At 53.4% G+C, this 14,999-nt stretch overlaps 1 protein-coding gene across 1 annotated transcript in view; it reads left to right on the top strand.

The window, feature by feature from the left end:
* Window positions 1-14,999, top strand: part of PTPRU (protein tyrosine phosphatase receptor type U) — a 313,843-nt gene that overhangs the window by 11,714 nt on the left and 287,130 nt on the right.

Genomic DNA, 14,999 nt, shown 5'->3' on the forward strand with positions numbered 1-14,999 from the left:
CCCCAGCCGTGGTGCAAGGCCAGCACTGCCCGTCTGGGCGACCTCCCTGAAAACGACAACGAGCAGCAATAAAGTCTTGAGTGAGTCCAGCACCGGGCAGGGACTGTGGCTTTATGGCCCACAAAAGAGAGGTGTGTTTACAATGAGAGAGCAATCACAATATGACATCCTTGTGGAGACAAGGTGCCGGATGGCTGTGGCTAGCCAAGATCAAACTTGTCCCACTAGTTATCAGCTAGTTACCTCCTGGTGAAAACAACTTGGGCCCCCTCTCCAGTCAGACTCTACAGCGTGCTAGCGATCTTGGTGTATGAACGTGCAAAGATGTAGCTGTGAGTCCGTGCAGCGCCCAGGGCAAACTCTCTTAGGGCTTTCCATGTTACTGTGATCCGGACAATAATGAAACTGGCTTAGGTTTGGAGACCTGTGTCCGCTTTGCACCTAGCCAGTCAGCAAGATGCTTGCTTGTCCTGTAGGGAGCGGCCCCCCCAGATCCCAGAGCGAGGCTTTGCAGCAAGGAGGTGTTTTCACACTCCCTAAAACCCCCCTTGGGTTCCAGTCTTTAACCGGGCCACACTCGTTGTGATCCGCTCTGCAATTAGTCACCGTGTTCTCTGCCTGGCTGGAGAAGGGTTAACCCCACCAGGGCTGCTGCTTGCCCCGGGACGCCGCCAGGCATGTAACGTGTTCATGTGTGCCATATTTTCTGAACAGCCTGGTTCAGGCTTCATTTCTTCACCTGGTTTTTGGGGTAAGGGAGGGGCTTTTATTTATTTTTTTTTTAAAGCCTCTTTTAAATGGCTTTAAAAGCTCTGCATGTTCTGATTCTCTCATACTGGCCGCAGGGTCATCTCCTTGCCTGGCAGCTCTTCGGACCAGGAGTCTGGGACTGGCCACGGGCTGAACGTGTCAGTGTAGGGTGGGATCTGGGGGTTCGGCACACCATTGATTGAGTGATTGGGGCCTGGTTCCTGCTGCCAATTTCCTCTGTCTGACTCCCTCCCCTCAATGTCTCCTGCCTTGGGTCTACCTCCTGTGGGCTCCCTCTGGTGTATTCCACCCTTCCCTCTGCCAGGAAGATGCTGAGGGTGCGTTGGGTCATTTTGTCACTTTCTGACGTGTGTCTTGCAGCTGCAGACTGGGGGCAGGATTGCCTGGGCTGGCCGTGGCTGTTTTCCCAGGGGCTGCCAGGTTCTTCCACCGTGGACATGCTGGGGCCTTCTGATCCTTCCCCCTGCCAGGGTTTGAGCTAGTTTGGGTTCAGTCTCCCCGCCCCCTTGTGCCCACCCCAACTTCTCCAAAGCTCCCGTTAGCTTCCTCCCTTCCACCCTCTTCCTCCTTGACACTGCTGATCCCAGCTCTGGCGCTGCGGCCCGAGAGGGCATCGTGTGGAAGGCAGATTGAACTGTTGGCATCTGGGGGTGTTTGGTTTGCCCAGTGTAAAGAGAGAGGCTCTTGGTTCACACTGTTCCTTTCCTGTCTGGGGGTGTTCAGGTTGGGAGAGATTCTTTGGCCACCTCCTGGCCTGCAAGGATATTTTTTTTTTCCCCAGGGCTTGATCTTGCTGCCCTACCTGCCATGAACGCTAGTGGGTCTCTCACCTGAGGAAGGATGGCAGATTCTGGGCCTCGGAGCATCCCGGGAGTGCCCCATTGCATTGGAGGCTAATCCCGGAGACTGGAGTAGCTGTTGCCAGGTGCTATCCCCCAGGCCTCGACCTCTGCTCGTCTCCTGGCAGCCGAAGCATCACTAATGCCCAGGGATTGGGATCTTGTAGCGTTTTCCCCTCACTGCCTCTCAGACCTGCGAGGGGAGCTTTCATTGCAAACGAGCCCTCGTCCCGGAGGGCCAGGCACTTAAAATCGGAAGCGACCGAAAGTAATGCACAAAGGCTAGGCCTGGCTTGGCAGGGGAGGTCCCTGCTTGGCTGCAGGCTGGCTGCAAACTGCCCTGACGGCTTTCTGAGTCAGATCCAGTGTCCCCAGCTGGAGGGCTTTGCTCCTGAACTCGGAGGACTCTGCCCTACAGGCTGGGGCACGTTGATGGGCAGATGGGGCTCGGAGGGGGGAGCAAGGAATTTGGATCCATTCCCCCAGTGGTACCTGAGTCAGCAGTTTGCAGCTGTAACAGGGAGAGCACCAGGGCTGTGTGGGATGGAGGTTAACTGGGGTCCGGAGCCAGAGGTGTGGCTCTAACTCGTTACCAGGCCTGTGGGGCTAAGGGCAGAGCTGCTGGGACGACGCACTGAGGTTTCCTTGCTGAATTCAGTGCCTAGCAACGGTGCTGCTTTGACGGTCCTGGAGACCCAAGACTTCTCTCCTCTGGACTTCACCATTGCCCTCCCTAGCAACGAGCAAGCTGGCTGCTGGCCTGCGCTGCATGGCCCGGGCGTTCAGAAGTGCTGGACATCCAGGATGCTAATTGGAGTCTCTGGGAGCTGTAAAGTCAGGCCTCTATCTATATATGGCCCCCATCACTGGAGTACGTGTGGAACTCCCAGGTGCTAATTAACTTCTCACAGCCTCCCCTGTGAGATAGGGAAGGGTTAATACTCTCAGCAGATGGGGTGCAGAGTACAGGCATGCAGCGAGTTTGTGGTGGAAGCAGGAATTGAACCTAGATCTCCTGGGTCCCAGTCCAGTGCCTGACCCTGCTGCTGCCTGTGGGGTTAAGTGTCCACCAGGTTGCCCTGCCAGTGTTCCTCATGGAGTATCCTGGACAGTCCCCACTGGGAGACAGAAGTGGTGTTGGATCAACCCCCCTCTCTGGAGAGCCAGTTGGGGTGGCGATTGTCCTGCTAGCTGGGAATTGGACCCACCAACCTCGCTGCACCCATGCTAGCTAGTCGCCAGGACAAGAAGAGATCTGGTTGTTATTGCTACTCTGGGCTGAATGTTAGATGGAAATTTCTGACGGAGAAAGACCTGTGTAGAACTGAAGCAGATGGGCCGCCTAGCCGTGTCGTTTCTCGGGATGCTGAGCTGAGAACCTCAAACTCTTTATATGTGCCACCGTCCGTGAGACATGTGCTGACCCAGGCGATCTGATAAGGCAAATACCTGTCCCTTAATTAGCCTCAGACCATGGGGGTCATGCTTAACTTTTTGAATGCCAGATTCTAAGGAGCCTCTGGATTTTTAGTCTCATGCCTCTAATTTCCCAGAAGGGCGCCATCTGGCCCTCGCTCTGCCTGACATCAGTGCAGCGTGCTGTGAAAGGGTTAAATCACAGCTGCCAAATGTGTAGTTTATGCGGTAACCTCTGCTTTGTAGGTGAAATACCAGGCGGTTATGGAACCATCTCTGCAGAACTGGAGCAGCCCAGCCCTGTTGTCTGGCTGCTTGCCCTCCATAAATAGGCTTTTTAATAATCCATTATTAACACATACTATAATTGTCTTATTAAATGCATCTGGGAACCTTTTAATTATCACTTGGTTAAATGTCAGGTTCCAAACCTGCCTTTTTGATGGGCCCTGACATTTGCTTTGTAGCTCTCTGGTCAACGTTTGAATTTGCTCCTGTGTTCTGATACTAAGTGGTGCTGTCGGTCTGGCCTTGGGGCCTCTCCAGCTTTCCGAGTCCTTGTTCTGTCCGGTTGCTCTCAGGAGTAGCCATCGTCATGGGATGGGAGCGCCTCACAAGCGTTCGAAAGTTAACCTGCAAAGTTATCCCTGTGTAACAGATGGGGAAACTGAGGCACGATGCGAGTCCATGGCTTGCCCAGGAACTCACAGCGAATCGGTGGCAGCCCGTTCCTGCCCTGCCAGTTCTAGCTGCTGATCAGTGTGTTACATGCTGCTAGCCACTGATCCTGCTGAGATTGCAGCAGCAGCAGCCCCTACTGGGACCCTAAAAGGAACGTGCCATCTGTTGGCAGGATTTCAATTTGAGGTGTGCTCAGGTGTAGAGATAGCGACGGGCAGCGAGGCTGGGGGCAGACGCCCAAGGCAGCATGGAGTAATGCTGTCATGCTGGGGGGCAATCGTCCCCCTCAGTAACTACTGTGTTCTGCTCCTCTCCTTCCAGGATTCCGTTTCCCGGGTTCCAGAAGGCACGCTGGGGCGTTCTACACTGGCTTGTCCAAGCGCAGGTGTATTTGCAGGGCTTTCCCATGGGCCAGTCCTTGCCATTTGAGGGGAGCATTTATGGCCTTCCTGGCAAATACTTTATTCTTACTTAGAAGGGGATGCCACTGATGTTGATGCATCTAGTGATGGGCATTTCTGTGGCATGGGTGCCTTATCATGGAGATAATAGCGTAAGGGTCTGTTCACATCCGGCCCATGTACTAACTGGTCCCCTCATTGGCAGCCTAAAGGAACAAATGGGATATTAAGCAGGAAACTCATTCTTGACTCTGGAGGCGATCTCTCCAGGCCATGGCTTGGGTCTTATGTGGAGGAAGCATATATTGTTGCTACTTGTTGTATAGTAAATAGAGGGCTCAACCCTCTAGAGCAGTGGTTCTCTAACTTTTTTTTTCTGGACCACTTGAAAATTGCTGAGAGTCCACTTAATGATCTTTCCAAATGTTGTTTGTACCGTTAGCTAACTATTGTAAAGCGCTTTGGATAAAAGTGCATTATAAAAAAAAGTAATAATAATTAATGTTGGTTTTGTTCTACAAATAAAAGCACAGAAATCCTATTTTAATATCAGTAGTCTTACCTTTCTAATGCTCTTACCTTCCTAATGCGATGGATGTGCCCTTTCTCCCCTGCTGCGGCAGCCCCTGAGCTGGGGCTAGGAAGAAGGGGGGGGTCTCTCTCTCACCACAGAGCTGAGGCTGGGAAGGAGGGGGGGGTCTCTCCCCGGCATGCCGCAGCCTTGGAGCTTGGGAAAGTCGCCTCTTTTTCTGGCCACCGCAGCCCTGCACGTCCCAAATTTCCCCCCATCCCCTCTTCTCACTCCACTGCCCCCTCCCACCTACCTCCTATTCTCGCCAAGGTCAACACCTCACCTTACATGTGCATCTTCTCCAGGTCCAGGCACCTAATTAATAGAGTCATGCCTGTGTGGCTCCACTAATTAGGTGGGTGGCCCTTCATTCTCTTGTGTGTGGCCGCCCAGGCGTGCACCTTAGAGGGAATTATCCATGGGTCACCTGAATGGAGCTCGGTCCGTGGGCCACAGTTTGAGAACCTCTGCTCTGTAGCTCTCCTTCCACCAGCATGCAATTCGCAAAGGACTGTGAATAGCACCTTCTTCTGGCTGTGTCCATTAGGCATGAGGTCGCCATATTGGCGGCCCTGGGAGCCCCATGCCAGAGGTTTTTACAAAACCAGTTTCCATCTGGCTGCATTTTCGTGCTTCCCAACCTGCCGCTGAATTTGGGACCCAAGGGAAAACAGCGGCGCATCCAGCTTAAAATGACTCGGGGATTAATTTCCTTTGCATACATCTATTCCAGCTCCATGACAACTGAGGATAATAAAAGTAAGAGATCAACGCCCAGCTTGTGTGAGTTGAGAAGAGATTTGCATCTCGAGGGAGGGCCGGGCATAGTAGTTAAGGGCAGCTGGGAGGTTCCTCAGGTCTGGCTTTTATATGCAGAATTAAGTCCACGGAAGCGCTACCCTGGTTAATATTTAAAACAGGGTTTACTGTTTATAAAGCAGCTTCCCTCCCTGGTACTAGGGAACGTGTCTTTCACAGCCTGCATCCTTTGCAGGCTCAAAATTGAGGGGGCGCAGTGTTGGTCCTTCTGTTAGCGAGTCTGAGAGCTGCTAAATTCTACTGCTGCCTCCTCCAGTCAGGCAAGTGGCGTAGCACGGTCAGCACGAGCTCTGCTGCAGCGATTTCTTGATCAGAACGATGGTACGTCTGGCGCAGCCTTCTGCTTTTGCAGCATGTGCCTCCGAGGAGGGCGTGCAGCCATGGTCATCTTCCTGCTTGTGCAATGCTGAATGGTCTCTGCAGACAGGTGCTGATCGGCTCCTGCCCTCGAGCATGGAGATTGATGGCCCTTGTACTTTTTATCCTAACTCTGATTGTGGCAGATGCTGTTCTTAGTCCTACATGTGTTTGATCTTTTGGTTTTGAAATTTACTAAGGTGTTTGCTGCCATCGTATCCTGTGGCGATGAGTTCCCCAGGTGAGCCTGGAGAGAAGTATTTCCTTCTCAGATGATGTTGGCTGGAGTCAGCAGGGGTGGAAGCGACCCCCCAGATCTGAGAGCCTTTTTGACTCTCCTTAATCTCAGCTTTCCATATGAGCTAAGTGGTTTGGGGCTCCTTTTGCACTGTATCCAGGAGCTGTAGCTGGAAGGGCAAAAAGGCCAGGCTGTTGTTTCGGTCTTTGCATCTATCAGGACATGATCTCTTGGTACTTTTAGCCTATTTCCCATGGACTTGACGGGTTCAGATACTAGAGAAACAGGCATACTTCAGATTACTTCTCTCAACCAAATCACCGTCCCTCCCCTGCCACCCACCCACACCACATTGCTAATGCAGATACATGGCACTTATCCGCAGTGAGTGGTGACTCTGTGGTATTGCTATTTCTTCTACTCTAGCATGGTTAGTCCACTCTTGGGCTGTCTGGACCCCTTGTGGTCTCAGGGCTCTGGCCTGGGATTTTGTTTAACAATATAAATGGCAGAGCTCTGGCTGTAACGCTTGGGAGTGCTGTCCCCATGGTACTGTTCTGGTGATGTTAAACAGCTTCCTGTCAATGGCATTTCCCAAAAACCTATCTGGTCTCCCAGGTTTGGTTCCCCACCATGTTGCTGCCCCAGGTGTGTACATGTGCCATGTTAGTGGGGAAGGTTGTGGCTGGCTCTGTGTCCAAGCTCTGGCCAGGGTAGCGCAGTGTTGCTCACAGCAATGTTCGCGCAGAGCTGGTGTGAACACTGGGATCACCGTTCTGTTTTCCAATTTGCCTAAATGTTGGGAATAGCGCAAGGGGCAGGGGGATCGGGTCCAAACTTCGACCCTGACTCTGATTCCCAACAGCCTGCACTTTGGACTGTGCCTGGGGGGGATTTGTGGGGTGTGTGTGAGTGTCTCTTGTACCATCTCCTCCAAACCACCCTGGGCCACGTACTCTGTCTAGCTGGACCTAGGCATGTGTACTGTGTTTTTCAGTGCAGTGGCAGTGCTCCCTGTCCTAGTTCAAAGGCCAGGCAAAGCTTAGATTGGGACGGTTCCCTGAGGGGAAGTGTTGGGTGAGAGGATCCGGGGTACCAATAAAGGCAGTGAGATGGATGTTTCTCGTATCAACACTTCCACCCGATGTGTAAATTTCAAGCGCTTTCAGGCAGAGCAACTGCTCAGGAGCTGGGATGTTGAATATTTTTAGCCTGGTGGGTGACGCACAAAGCCAGCGAGTTGCTATAATTGATTCTCCAAAATGTGTTGCAACATCCTGAGAGCACAGATCCTTTGTTTCCTGGGGAGAGGGCAGAGCGAGGGGTCACCACAGCGATGACTCTGTGCCTGGATCATTGATCACAGCGTGATTTGGGTGAGGGTTGGAATGGATTCGCCGCAAAGCCTGCTGGGGAGGGGAGGCGAGACGGTGCCATGGCGGTGGGGCTGGGTGGGTGGTACTGAAGCGGGGAGTGTGGGGGGGATCCTGATTCAGTCTGGGGGGGCTCTCGTGCTGGTAGATGGGCAGTGCATCTGAATTACCGGATTAGTGCTGCAGGGACTCTGGGGGCTAGCAGTGGGGACAGCACCTCTGAATCCAGCCCAGCAGAAGCCATTGAAAGCTGTTTCTGTCGATGGCCCTTTGGAGATGTTAGAAAACTAATTTGGGTCTTGTTTGGACCAGCTCGTAGCAGGGCAGGTGTCCACATTGCTGCTGGTGCGGGTCGGCGAAGCCCCAAAGACTGACCAGACCCTGCAGAGTGGCCTGCCTTCTGCATGTCCAGGCAGAGCCGTGACGGTGCTGGAGGAAGCTTGCTCGGGGGTGCCGTACCCACTCTGTGGATACATGGGGGACTGTTTCTCATACACACTCCTCATTTGCAGACTGCGTGGAAGGTGCAGCAAGTGTCTGTGATGTAATGGACTGAGTGAGTGCATCTCTGCGTGGACTGGTTGGTCCGTGCCTGACTTGCTTTCCTTCGATGGATGCTGCTGCTCCAGTAGCTCAGGGCGTAAAAAGAGACCTGTGGATCCGTGGAAAGCAGTGCTAGATCCTGTCACAACCTACAGGGAAATGCTGCAGACAGGGATGTAAGCGGCGTGTGGATCCCAGGGTGCTTGGAGAATGGGACCTGAACTCCCCTGTAATCCATGCAGGGGGAAAGAGGGTGTGGGTTAAATCGAGCTAATGAGATTCAGAGGGACACTTTAATTGTGTTCCTTTTTCTCCAGTAGTAGTCGGGACTCCTGGGTTCTGTCCTCTCCTTTGACTTGCGCCCCCCGTGACCGAGTCACACAAAGTTGGTCTGTGCATCCCTTTTCCCCGTCTGCCCAGAGCCTTTGTGAACCTGTGCAGAGCTGCTGTGTGTCCTGCCAGGGCAGTCAGTATGCTCTGGGGATCCCCCGCTTTCCTGCTGCTGTAGAGATTCTGTCCATCCCTTGGGAATTGCTGGCTGGAGAAGGAGTCGAGACAGACGACCCGGGCGTGGGTGGGTTTCGTTCACCCGCTGCACAAGCAGCAACAGGGCAAGCATCCCTCCCTCTGCCCCTCAGTGCCCTTGTTTACTTGCTACTGATTTCCACTAGGGAGCGAGATCAGAAACCGGCCTGGGGCAGTGACGCCACGCCAGGGTCATTTGCAGGGACTGAACCTGGGACCTCTGGCTCTGAAAGGAGGACTCTCTGCTGCATGAACTACAGACCCAGGCAGCTGCTGATCCATACAGGGGCAAAGCCATCTCTGGCCGATGAGTGACGCCAGCCTCTGGAGGGATGAGGAGGGCTGTCTCTATGACCCAATCAACCCCTTCATGTCGCCCACTTGCAGTAATGCAGCAGTGGTTTCCGACGCCTGGCAATTGATCTCTTGTTCAATGGGGGGGATGTAATCCCGTGTGATACGCCTTCGAAAGGGACCTCTGGAACTCTGCTGGAGACCGTCTGGGTGGCTAGTCCCTAGGATCTATTGCACTCTCCTGCCCTGTTTTATTGGGGTGTGAGGAGGAGCTTGTGGCTGGGGTGTGGGAGAGCTAGGCTCCCTTCCTGCCTCTGCGCAGCCTCCCCAGGGCAGTGGCTGGATCTCCTGGTGTTTCCCCATCTGCAAGGCAGAAGATGCCCTCATTCCCCTGCTCCTTATCCGCTGGAGCAGGGACTGTGCCTCCCGCATGAGGTGACACGACCGGCTCGAGAATAACAGGATTTTGGCCCCCTGCTGGGCCAACCTCCCGTGAGGTCAAAAGCTCCAGCCCTGCATGGGGGAACCCCCGATCTGACTGTCAGCCTTCCCCACTGCCCTGCCTGCTGAGGGAGAGCTGCCGCTTGGAGCTGGGGCAGAAGGCAGGTAGAGCTCGCCCCCTCCCGCAGGTAAGGGATGTGGGAGAGAAAGCAGGAGACCCTGGTGTATGAGGGGGTGGTGAAGAACCCCTGGAGCTACAGGAGGCGCTGATGTGGGGTTAGGGGGAGCAGATGGATGCTGGAGGGGGGCACAGAATGATTTAACTGGAATATTGCGGGGGTTGGGGAGAGGCTGGAAGCTCTGTGATCAGGCAGCCAGTGAAAGGAGCAGAATCCCCAAGCTGGGTACATTTGGGAGAGGTGGCAGCCCCGCCTTGGGATGGCAGGGGGAGTTCAGCAATCCACAGGCAGACCACAACCCCCAGTATAGCCTTTGCCCCCAAAACCATAGTGTGTGTGTGGTTTTAATCTCACGAGTTTTGTGCTCTTGGGGTTGGCATTATTGACTGGCACAATGGGGCCCCCATTCCAGTCAGGGCCTCTGGGAGCTACCATAATACAAAAGACTCAAGTGGCAGCACAGACCAGTGGTTAAGGCCCTGATCTGGGATGGAGGAGACCTGTCATCTATTCCCTGATCTTGGGCAAGTTGCTTCCCTGCTCCATGCCTCAGTTTCCCCACCCAGCCTTTGAATATCTTGCCTATTTTGATTACAAGCTGCTCAAGGTGGGGACACTCACTCTGTGTACGTACGGCGCCTGGCACAGCAGCGCCCTGATCTCAGTTGAGGCCTCCAGGCTTATTACACAATAAGCAGCCATGAGGAGGTGAAGCCGAGCCAGGTTAGTGGCCGCGTGTAACGAGAAGAGAAGGGGCCATGGGAAGGCTGTGGTTCCCTTTTTAGTCTCCTGGCTGTGGCTGCCTCCAGCATCATTCTAGGGCTGTGTTCCCGAGCTGGCGCCTTTTATTTAGTTAGTTAAAAGTTTGGCATTTAAAAAAAGAGAGCAAAATCACCTGCCTTTTGAGACTGCCACCAAGCCACGTGCGCCCCCTCGCCGCTTCGTACGCTGCTGATGGGAGGCAGAGGCAGGGAGAGCCGTTAGACTGCAGACGCTTAGATGGGAGCGTTCTGTAAGTCCGTTGCACGGTGGGAGTCTTGGCTGTGGCCTTTCTGAGTCCAGCTTGAACACTGAGTGGCGGCTTCAATTATGGGGAGAAAGGAGCGTAGCGGCTCTTGGCTGCGGAGGTGGGGGTCACCTGATGCTGTGATGATTGGCAGGTGTCTGTCTGCCTTGGATTAGAACTGGGGCAGCCCACCTGCCATGTTAACAGGGGCTCTGTGTGCCAGCAGGATTTTTTTCCTTGTTAGAATTGACCTGGGGCAGCTATTGCTGGAGGAGTGTGTGTGTGTGTGTGTGTGTGTGTGTGTGTTTAAGTGCTGAACAATCGACTTTTGTTTGCTCTGGGCAGAAAGTCTTTGATCTTCCTGTTTCCAGGTAGTAATAATGCATGGTGTCACTCCACATTTGCCAAGCAGGGCAAGAGAGAAATGCTACTTCCGGTAACAAAGCAGGGGGAGCAGTTTACAATAAAAGCAACAATTATTCTTTGTCCGTCTCTAGCGCCTTCCAGCTGGGGAACTCAAAGTACCCTACAAACATTGAACTGCTGCTGTTTCAGCCCCTATGATCTCCCATTGAGGCAGGTCAGTATTGTTAGCCCCATTTTAGCCTGCATGGGGAAACTGAGGAACAGAGTGGGGCAAGGTCAGCACAACCAGGGAAGAAAGCCTGGAGTCCATTGCCCAAAGTCATACAGCAAGCTGACAGTAGAGCTGGGAATAAATCTCCAGAGTCCAGGCTCTCGGTCCATGGCTCTAACCACTGAGCTGCACTCCCACCTGTACAGGGGAGATAATGTTCCAGAGGAGAGGAGCTCTCCACTCATGAAGGGGTGTGTGTGTGTGTATGAGCGCGCGCACGTGCACGCGTGGAGTTGCTTTAACAGGAAAGGGTAAATCTATCTCCCCCTCTTTCCCCCCTGGCTGGGGTGATGAGTCGCGGTTGTTGCCCTCTGAGCTCGTGGCCACGGGATTGTGCTCTATGGAGGCCTGGTTATGCTCTGTGGGATGCCGTGCATGTCAGCGTGATCGGAGGCGTTGGGCAGCATGACTGTGGGTAACGCAGGCCAAATGCTGGATCCAGGCCTCGTGGTCTGGCAGGAGAGCGGTGGGAAATCCCCTGTTCTGTTCTCCTGGTGCACAATGTCTGCGCGGCTCCCTCAGTGGAGAAGACAGTGCCTGCGTTTGTGATCTAAGCCAAGCCTGTCTGGTCCCACGCTTGGTTTGCGGGCAAGCCGCTGTTCGCTCTCCACAGTGCCAGGTCCCTGGCCAACCCAAGGCCTCTCTTGGCCCCAGCCCACGACATAGAATCATAGAATCATAGAATCATAGAATATCAGGGTTGGAAGGGACCCCAGAAGGTCATCTAGTCCAACCCCCTGCTCAAAGCAGGACCAAGTCCCAGTTAAATCATCCCAGCCAGGGCTTTGTCAAGCCTGACCTTAAAAACCTCTAAGGAAGGAGATTCTACCACCTCCCTAGGTAACGCATTCCAGTGTTTCACCACCCTCTTAGTGAAAAAGTTTTTCCTAATATCCAATCTAAACCTCCCCCATTGCAACTTGAGACCATTACTCCTCGTTCTGTCATCTGCTACCATTGAGAACAGTCTAGAGCCATCCTCTTTGAAACCCCCTTTCAGGTAGTTGAAAGCAGCTATCAAATCCCCCCTCATTCTTCTCTTCTGCAGACTAAACAATCCCAGCTCCCTCAGCCTCTCCTCATAAGTCATGTGCTCTAGACCCCTAATCATTTTTGTTGCCCTTCGTTGTACTCTTTCCAATTTATCCACATCCTTCCTGTAGTGTGGGGCCCAAAACTGGACACAGTACTCCAGATGAGGCCTCACCAGTGTCGAATAGAGGGGAACGATCACGTCCCTCGATCTGCTCGCTATGCCCCTACTTATACAACCCAAAATGCCATTGGCCTTCTTGGCAACAAGGGCACACTGCTGACTCATATCCAGCTTCTCGTCCACTGTCACCCCTAGGTCCTTTTCCGCAGAACTGCTGCCGAGCCATTCGGTCCCTAGTCTGTAGCGGTGCATTGGATTCTTCCATCCTAAGTGCAGGACCCTGCATTTATCCTTATTGAACCTCATTAGATTTCTTTTGGCCCAATCCTCCAATTTGTCTAGGTCCTTCTGTATCCTATCCCTCCCCTCCAGCGTATCTACCACTCCTCCCAGTTTAGTATCATCCGCAAATTTGCTGAGAGTGCAATCCACACCATCCTCCAGATCATTTATGAAGATATTGAACAAAACGGGCCCCAGGACCGACCCCTGGGGCACTCCACTTGACACCGGCTGCCAACTAGACATGGAGACATGGCTGCCTTCAAGGGCTTTGAGAGGGCGCCTGGACGTGGGGAGCTCACCCCATGGCACAGAGCGGAATGGCACATTGGAAGAAATATGGCAAAATGCTGCTTGTCTAACTAGGTGTTTTCCTGCCTTTCTGGGCATGTGCGTTAAGAATAAGGCATTGAAACTGGAGCTGCAGGAGGCCCCTCTGCAGCTGCTGCTCCACAGTATGTTCCTACAGGCGTTGCCTGGGGTGGATGAAATGTCCCATGGGGTGGCTCTGCCCCTTGGGAGGCTGGTTCCCAGGCTAATCCATCTCCCACAAGGGAACTTGCCTGGACCAGCTTCTGAGCTTTGGGAGCCTGCTGTACTGCGGTGCCCCTGGTAGAGGGAACTGTGCAGCTTCTGTGCCTCTCCCCTTTACCCGCTCCCCTCCCAGAGCGGGGACTCCCCGCTGCACCGGGGTGGATCTTTGTGCGTGGTCCGGGGGATGAGATCCTCCCTGGATGGGCAGGAGGAGCCCTGGAGCCAGGCAATAACCTGCCTATTTCAGGTGTGATGATGCTGGCTTGTAGAGGATTTGGATCAGTTTAGTGTCTAGGGGATTTAGACACCCAGCTCTCATTCATTGGCTGGAGCCCCGTGTGGCTTGGCCCTGGTTACTGGACTAGGTACAGGAATGTCCTTTGGCTGATTATCCCCAAAGGGGAAAGCGCCTCCACCAGGGGGCCTTTGTATTGCTTCGCCGCCGTGGGAGGCTGTAATCAGTGCAGCCTCATGCAGGCTCTTAGTGCCGGGGAGGTCTTGCCTGTGTCGAATGTTAAAAAAACACCAGGTCGGCAAACTCTTATTGTATAACTTTTAAAAGTGCCTTAAAATCCCCTAAAATGCAGGAACCTCCACCTGATGCTTTGGGATGTTCTTGGGGTTGCCAGTCTTCTGTGGGGAGCCTTTCTGCTTTGTTTGGCTACCTATGGGCCCCTCCACCACCCACATCCTGCCTCTGTTTTCCATGCTATATGTTGTACTCTGTGTGGTAGGAGGCCAGAGGTTTGGAGCTGCTAGTCCAGATGTGAGGTCCTGTGCTGGGATCTGCTGCTGGGTTGGTTGGTGTCAGGATATTCACATACCCTCCCCATGTAACTCTTAGGGTCTGTCTACACTGCAGTTGGACACCCGCGGCTGGCCCATGCCAGCTGATTTGGGCTTGTGGGGCTCAGGCTGGAGCAGTGTAGACGTTCAGGCTCCGATGGGAGCCTGAGCTTTAGGACTCTGTGAGGTGAGAGGATCCCAGAGCCTGAGGCAGAATGTCTACACCGCAGTTAAACAGCCCCTTAGAATCATAGAAGATTAGGGTTGGAAGAGACCTCAGGAGGTCATCTAGTCCAACCCCCTGCTCAAAGCAGCACCAACCCCAACTAAATCATCCCAGCCAGGGCTTTGACAATCCGGGCCTTAAAAACCTCAAAGGATGGAGATTGCACCACCTCCCTAGGTAACCCATTCCAGTGCTTCACCACCCTCCTAGTGAAATAGAGTTTCCTAATATCCAATCTAGACCTCCCCCACTGCAACTTGAGACCATTACTCCTTGTTCTGTCATCTGCCATCACTGAGAACAGCCAAGCTCCATCCCCTTTGGAACTCCCCTTCAGGTAGTTGAAGGCTGCTATCAAATCCACTCCCTCATTCTTCTCTTCCGCAGACTAAATAAGCCCAGTTTCCTCAGTCTCTCCTCGTAAGTCATGTGTCCCAGCCCCCTAATAATTTTCATTGCCATCCGCTGGACTCTCTCCAATTTGTCCACATCCTTTCTGTAGTGGATGGCTCCAAACTGGATGCAATACTCCAGATGTGGCCTCACCAGTACCGAATAGAGGGGAATAATCACTTCCCACATTCCCCACCGAATAGAGGGGAATAATCACAGCAGATCTGCTGGCAATACTCCTACTAATACAGCCCAATATGCCATTAGCCTTCTTGGCAACAAGGGCACCCTGCTGACTCATATCCAGCTTCTCATCTGCTGTAATCCCCAGGTCTTTTTCTGCAGAACTGCTGCTTAGCCAGTCGGTCCCCAGCCTGTACTGGTGCATGGGATTCTTCCATCCTAAGTGCAGGACTCTGCACTCGTCCTTGTTGAACCTCATCAGATTTCTTTTGGCCCAATCCTCCAATTTGTCTAGGTCCCTCTGGACCCTATCCCTACCCTCCAGCGTATCTACCTCTCCCCCTAGTT

This window comes from Dermochelys coriacea, chromosome 19 (genome assembly GCF_009764565.3).
Source record: "Dermochelys coriacea isolate rDerCor1 chromosome 19, rDerCor1.pri.v4, whole genome shotgun sequence".
Classification (NCBI taxonomy): Eukaryota; Metazoa; Chordata; order Testudines; family Dermochelyidae; genus Dermochelys; species Dermochelys coriacea.